Genomic DNA, 7,795 nt, shown 5'->3' on the forward strand with positions numbered 1-7,795 from the left:
ACAACTGGTGGATGAGTGACAACAAATAGGCAGCAGGGTAGATCTGCAGTGCATGCTGGCCTTTAGTCACAGGGCACTGGCACTGGCACTGCTGTCTGTGTCTGTCACGGTTTTGTAATTTTTGATATTGGTGTTCCACATCATAACATCATGTGGAGCACAGACAATAACTACTCGTCCCAGAGGACCTCACGGTCAGAGAGGGAAATACATCAGAGAAGTGAGGCTCGCTTTCTCTCTCTTATTGCCTGGCAGCGGGTTTGGGTGTGCTTCCAAACCATGGCACCTTCAATTTCAAAGCTGGCTTCTTGGTCTTTGAAACCTCTCTCTCTTACTTATTTTACTTGATTTATTAGACTCATATTCAATTATCTTGTACTATATTGTGTTATCTTGCTTTTTGATATCACAGTTAGTAAAATATGTTTTTCCTCCTTAGATCTTAGCAATTGCTTGTTTGTTTTAGATGCCACCAGCTTCCATCTCCATACCATTTCCCATTTTCCCATACCCAATTTTGTGGTAAGGGGCCCACTGTCAGCAGAGGGCACCTGCCAATTGTTCTTCCTGATCAGGAAACCAGGAGCAGCCACTGTTGGTCTCCTCTCCTTGGGGGCTGGAGCTTCATGATTCTTGAGGTCCCTTCCAACCTGGGCAATTCTGTGATTCTGTGCACTTGTGATTCTCTGTTTTCCATTTCCATTAGCTCTGACCTGGCTGCTCTGCCATCCCCAGGAAGAGCTCAGTGTACTCTCACAGAGGGCAGTCGCCCTTCCTTGTCTCCTCGCACATCCATCCTAAAGACTCAGTATCTACTGTAGATCTCTTTATCTACTACAGTGCATTTGTGGAAGCCATTAATCTGTGTCCCTGTGGTCCAAACAGGAGCTCAGGCCTGCAACTCTACCAAGATTTCAACCTCATCATGAGTTGGTGTTTGCATTAGTACAAAACCACAGAAGTAAACATCCTAATTGGAAAGCATCATTGGACATAGCTGGGCTGGAGAGCACATCTATGGTATTAGTGCGCAGAAGGTGGCACACAGGCATTAGACACATTGTGGATCTTGGAGTTGACAAAGCAGCACAGATACTCCTAGGGAGTGACAAAAAAAAACATAAGGTGCTCTAAACACTGGGGTCTGTTGTCATTAAGGATGGTCAAGAATACCTGTGTTCCCTCTCTGCCCTGCAGCTGATGTTCAGGAAGGAGCTGTGAATCTCAGGGACATCCCACACGATTTATAAGCACTGGCACACATCCAGGAGCAGCCCAGGCACCTTGGGCATCACGCAGTGTCTGTGTGTGAGCAACTGCCTCCCCGCTGAAGAATTGAGGACTCAGAGCGGAAGCTCACATGCAGGCAACTCCTTGTGCACTTCTGAACTGAACCAGAGGAATCCCAGCCCCTGTGGGTGTGTAGGGAGCTGAATCCCATTTCAGCTCCAGGATTTCTGTCAACGGATGAGACTCCAGCACTGCCTCAGCTGGATCACTGCCCTGCACAGGGGAAGTCCAAACCTAACCTTCCTTGTCTGGGTGCCCTTATTGTTTCATCAAACAATCTCTGGTAGCACTCCCTATATGTCTCCAATCAGTCACTGACCACTGGACATGTGGTGGTTAATTGAATGGATTTCAAAATACAGTCATTATGCTGTTGTCTTTCAGGAGCTGTTGGCCATGAAGACCCAGGGATGTGTCAGGGGACACGAGTGGGAAGGATAAAAATGATATAATCTGCTGCTTGCTTGTCCAGGCTCCTGGGACACAGGGAGCTCATAAAAGTGGGTAGAGATGCAGAGAGACAGCTGTGCCCAGGAGAAGATCTTGTGCACAGCACAGCCTGCAGCTGACAGAAGGAGAGGAGAGAAACTGAAGAGAACCTACAGGATGTGTGTGGTGTGAGCGGGCTGTGAGCTCACTGCAGGAGCATTGCTCACAGACCATGACAAGGTAAGTCTCAAAGCTGACCATGAGCTGCTTTTAATTAAGGGATAACTATAACTGGGACATCCCATAGGAGATCTGACTGCAGGCACTGCATGTTTCTTTACTGTGGAAAAAGCTTTCTGCTCCAGCTGAGACTGGTGCCCAGGGCTGTCCTGCAGAGCAGGGTCCCTGCTGTGCCCCAGGGGCTGTGTGCCGGGTATGGGACTCTGCCGCCTGCCAGGCTCAGCACTCAGCCTGCCCGGGGAGCTGCCCAGGGCGCTGCGGGGAGATGTGTGGGGGGGAAGGAGCCCCCCGGCAGGGCTTGTGCTGCCACAGCTGCTGCCTGGGGCAGGGGATCACAGCTCCACGGCACAACAGTATGTTTCTGAGGGCAATTTGCAAGAGGAGAGCCAAGGCAGGGGGTCTCCATTTCCTGTTCTGAGGCAAAGAGGTTTGGAGTCAGAAAATAGGGGCAATAAGAGTTCTGAGCATTTTTCTTCAATCAATTGCTTGTTTTGTGAACACTCACACATGATGTGCTTTCAGTCTCCCCTTTCTCAAAGGATGGAATTATCATCATTTTCTGTAGGCATGAATAATTCACTTATCCTACAAACAAGCAGCATTTTCTAACTGAAACGGAATGCCACAGAAGCTGGGGTAGGGGGCTCTAAGAGCACTTGGGGTAAAGATATGAGACATGAAACAGATGAAAATATCCAGGGAGAAGGCATAAGAAAATAAGAGGAAGGTTAGAGCTCCATATGCTGCTTCTGCTTAAGGAATGCTGAAATACATGAAATTAAATGCAAGTAATGGTGCTAAATGTACACATAAAAACATTTCATAGTATAGCAGGAGTGTCTCTGAGCGTGGTCTGGACTTGTCATTATCTTCTGCACTCTGAACAGGACAGCAAGCCCAACAAAAGCAGATGTCCAACAGCAGCTCCATCATCGAGCTCCTCCTGCTGCCGTTGGCAGACACGCGGCAGCTGCAGCTCCTGCACTTCTGGCTCTTCCTGGGCATCTACCTGGCTGCCCTCCTGGGCAACGGCCTCATCAGCACAGCCGTAGCCTGCGACCACCGCCTGCACACCCCCATGTACTTCTTCCTCCTCAACCTGGCCCTCCTCGACCTGGGCTGCATCTCCACCACTGTCCCCAAAGCCTTGGCCAACGCCCTCTGGGACACCAGGGCCATCTCCTACACAGGATGTGCTGCACAGATCTTTTTCTTCCTTTTCTTCTCTGCAGCAGAGTTTTCCCTTCTCACCATCATGTCTTATGACCGCTATGTTGCCATCTGCAAGCCCCTGCACTACGGGACCTTGATGGACAGCAGAGCTTGTGCCACCATGGCAGCAGCTGCCTGGGGTGCTGGTGTTCTTAATTCCCTGCTGCACACTGCCAATACATTTTCACTGCCTCTCTGCCAAGGCAATGTTGTCAACCAGGTTTTCTGTGAAATCCCACAGATCCTCAAGCTCTCCTGCCCAGAATCAAACTCCAGGGAAGTTGTGTTTCTCATTTTTAGTCTAAGTTTAGTGTTTGTGTGCTTTGCTTTCATAGTGGTGACGTATTTGCAGATCTTCATGGCTGTGCTGAGGATGCCCTCTGAGCAGGGACGGCACAAAGCCTTCTCCACGTGCCTCCCTCACCTGGCCGTGGTCTCCCTATTTGTCAGCACTGGAGTTTTTGCCCACCTGAAGCCCCCCTCACTCTCATCCCCATCCATGGACCTGACGGTGGCACTTCTGTACTCTGTGGTTCCTCCAACATTGAACCCTATTATTTATAGCATGAGGAACAGGGAGATCAAACACGCTCTCAGAAAGGTATTGCAGTTCGCACTGTTCCTGCCTCCATAAAGTTCACATCTTCCTCACACAATTTCCAGTGATTCTCCTTTATCTTTTATGCATATTTGATGGTTTGATTGTGTTTTATACAGCAATCTGCAGAAAAATGTTGCAAATTATTTCACTTCTTTCCGACCTATTTTTCATTTTCTCACTCCAATTGGTCGTGTAAACATGGAATCAGATTCCCTGAATCGGTTAAGAGATAAATAAAAGGTTTTGAAAACAATCTTTTCCTTAGTTCTTCACTTTTCCTATTTTGTCTGGATCTAGGGAAGGTACAGCCACGGACAGCAGTGCAACCAGCTCTTTTCAGTCATGCTCTCGTTACACTGCCACAGTGCTCTCAAGTCCTCACATTTGTGCAGTCCTGAAGCTCTTGTGTGTCTGACAACAGCCCTGTTGTCTCTACAGCAGCACTCTGGGACAGCAGTCAGTAGTCAGCAATATGAACAGCTGTGTCAGGGCTGGTCTCCTTGCTGGCACTGCCATGGAGTTATCTAGATCAGTCTATGACCCTGACGGGGGGCAGTAGGCCCGTGGGCCCCCTGGCTCCAAACAAATGGGAAGGGAAAAAGGAATGGTGGAGATGGGAGCTGGGCTCAAGGAAACAAACAGAGCAGCTGCAATGACCTAAGAAGTAAAACTTATTTTACTAACTGTGTGTCATGGTTTAATAATTTTGTAATTTTGCTATCAGTATTCCACATAATAACATCATATAAAGCATGAATAGTATTACTGAATCTGCAACCCGCAGAAGATGACTACATCTCCCAGAGAACATCACAGTCAGAGATGGGTCACGGGACCAGGACTCTATATTATCTCTGTCTCAGGCTAGACTTACGTCTTTGTAGTTCTGGTGTTCAGGAGAGCCTGTGGGAGCCTTCAGCCATTTCACCTAGAGTTACAGTAGGCCTCTCGGTTTCGGGACTCATTCTCTCTCCTATTTTGCTTGATTCGTTAGCTCAATTTCAATTATATTGTATTATATTGTGTTATCCTGTATTTCGATATAATATTTAGTAAATAAGTGTGCCTCCTTAGATCGTTGCCTCTCTTTTCTTTTCCTAATTAACTTTTTAAGCTTTCGGCCTAGGGCCACTGCAAGTCCCACAGCCCCTATCAAGGACACAGGTGGATTTTCGTTTAAATTGTGACACTGCCCCATAAGTGCCCCATAGCTGCCCCATAGCAGCCCCATAATTGCCCCATAGCTGCCCCATAAGTGCCCAATAGCTGCCCCATAAGTGCCCCATAGCTGCCACATAGCTGTCCCATAACTGCCTCATAGCTGTCCCATAGATGCCTCATAAATGCCCAATAGCTGCCCCATTAGTGCTCCATAACTGCCCCATAAGTGCCCCATAGCTGCTCCATAACTGACCCATAGCTGACCCATAAATGCACCATAGCTGCCCAATAAATGACCTATAGCTGCCCCATAAGTGCCCCATAAGTGCCCCATAAGTGGTCCATAGCAACCCCATAGCAGCCCCATAAGTGCCCCATAGCTGCCTTATATCTGCCCAATAAGTGCCCCATAGCTGCCTTATATAAGCCCCATAGTGCCCCATAGTTGCCCTATAAGAAACCCATAGCTGCCCCATAGCTGCCCCATAGCAGCCCCATAGCTGCCCCATAAGTGCCAAATAGGAGCCCCGTAGATGCCCCATAAGAACCCAATAGGAGCCCATAGATGCCTCATAAGTGCCCCAAAACTGTCCCATAAGTGCCCCATAGCTGACCCATAGATGCCCCATGAGTGCCCCATAGGTGCCCCATAGAAGCCTCATAAGTGCCCAATAGCTGCCCAATAGCAGCCCCGTAAGTACCCAATAGCTGCCCCATAGCAGCCCCATTAGTGCCCCATAAGTGCCCCATAGCTGCCACATAGCTGCCCCATAGCAGCCCAATAAGAGCCCCATAGTGCCCTATAGCTGCCACACAAGTGCTCCATAACTGCCCCATAAAAGCCCAATAGCTGCTCCATAACTGACTCATAGCTGCCACATAGCTGCCCCATAGCAGCCCAATAAGAGCCCCATAGTGCCCTATAGCTGCCACACAAGTGCTCCATAACTGCCCCATAAAAGCCCAATAGCTGCTCCATAACTGACCCATAGCTGCCCCATAAATGAACCATAGCTGCCAAATAAGTGCCCCATAGTTGCCCAATAACTGCCCCGTAGCTGCCACATAGCTGCCCAATAGCTGCCCCATAAGTGCCCCATAAGTGACCGATAGCTGCCCAATAGCTGCCCCATAAGTGCCCCATAAGTGGCCGATAGCTGCCCCATATCTGCCCCATAAGTGCCCAATAGCTGCCCCATATCTGCCCCATAAGTGCCCCATACCTGCCTTATATCAGCCCAATAAGTGCCCCATAGTTGCCCCATAAGTGGACCATAGCTGCACAATAGCAGCCCCATATCTGCCATAAGTGCCCCATAGCTACCCCATAAGTGCCCCATAGCAGCCCCGTAGATGCCCCATAAGAGCCCAATAAGAGCCCCATAGATGCCCCATAAGCTGCCCAATAGCTGCCCCATAGCTGCCCAATAAGTGCCCGATAAGTGCCCCATAGCTGCCCCATAACTGCCATATAGCTGCGCCATAAGTGCCCAATACCAGCTCCATAGCTGCCCCATAGCAGCCCCATAAGTGCCTCAAATCTGCCCCATAGATACCCCATAAGTGCCCCATAAGTGTCCCACAGCTGCCCCAAAAGTGCCCAATTTTGTAATTTTGCTCTCAGTATTCCACATCATAACATCATGTAAAGTATGGATACTTCTATTGAATGTGCAGTCCACAGAAGAAGACTACATATCCCAGAGAACAACAGGGGTAATGATAAGTCATGGGACCAGGACGCTATATAATCTCGTTCCCAGGCTGGAGTGCCCTCCTTCTTCTCTCGAACTTCTCGGGGAGTGGGAAGCGTTCCAGCTGTGTCGCCTAGAGTTCACAGTAGGCCTCTCGGTTTTCGGGGACTCTCTCTCTCTCTCTGTTTCGTTCGATTTATTAGCCTCAATTATATTATATTGTGTTATCTTGTATTTTGATATCATATTTAGTAAAATAAGTTTTTCCTCCTTAGATTGCCGCTGTTTTTATCCCATTCCCCTTTTCCCCCTCCTTTCCGGGCTCCGGGGGCCCTACGGGGTGGCTTCCCCTGTCACGGGCATAGGTAAATCTAAGTAACCCGTGACATGCTGCCATGCCATGTGCAGGGTGCCCTTTAACCAGCTGCAGCTCAGCCCAATGCTGCCCATCCATTCAGTGCTCACCTCCTCCAGCTCCTGCAGCAGCTTCACATGCTGCAGCGCTGCTACTGTTCTGCTGGCAAACTGTGCCCGCATTGCTGCCCTGCTCACACAGCTCCTTGCAGGACCTGCACCACTTGCAGAATGGAGCCATGGGTTCCGTTCTGACCTACTACCCCTGCCCTACTCCGGGGGGCAGAGTGAAATCAGAGTGTCATTGTGACACACCAGCACAGGAGGGTTCTTGAAGGTGTGACCATGCAAAGCGTGGTTTGTGATGGAAGAGTCCTTGAAGGTCACTAAGAACCAGGGAATGTTTTGGGATGGCATGATCTCCTTGGGAGGCTCCTTGATAATCAAAGAACCATGGATCGGCTTGTGTTGGAAGAATCCTGGAATGTTGGGTTTTTCCTTAATAGTGATAGAAGTACAGAAGAGTTTATGGGGGTTTTTAGATTTGTGGTTTGTGTTCAGAGTAGGGTTGGTTTTAGGTTCTATGTTTTGGGTTTGTGTCTATGTTGGGTTTGGCTTTTGGGTAGGATTAGTTTTAGGTTTGGTGTTTGGGTTTGTGTCTCTATTGGGTTTGGGTTTGAGGTACGGTTGGATTTAGGTTTGGGCTTTGGGTTCAGGGTAGGGTTTGTTTTAGGTTTGGGATTTGGGTTCTTTAGGGTTGGTTTTAGGTTTGGGGTTTGGGTTTGTGTCTATGTTGGTTTGGGTTCTTTAGGGT

General features: G+C 48.9%; 1 pseudogene; it reads left to right on the plus strand.

Annotated features, from left to right (window-relative positions):
- The first annotated feature begins 478 nt into the window (after positions 1-478).
- On the plus strand, positions 479-7,316 carry LOC146758209 (olfactory receptor 14J1-like; annotated as a pseudogene).
- The last annotated feature ends 479 nt before the right edge of the window (positions 7,317-7,795 follow it).

This window comes from Coturnix japonica, chromosome 16 (genome assembly GCF_054131305.1).
Source record: "Coturnix japonica strain WE chromosome 16, WE-NBRP24, whole genome shotgun sequence".
Classification (NCBI taxonomy): domain Eukaryota; kingdom Metazoa; phylum Chordata; class Aves; order Galliformes; family Phasianidae; genus Coturnix; species Coturnix japonica.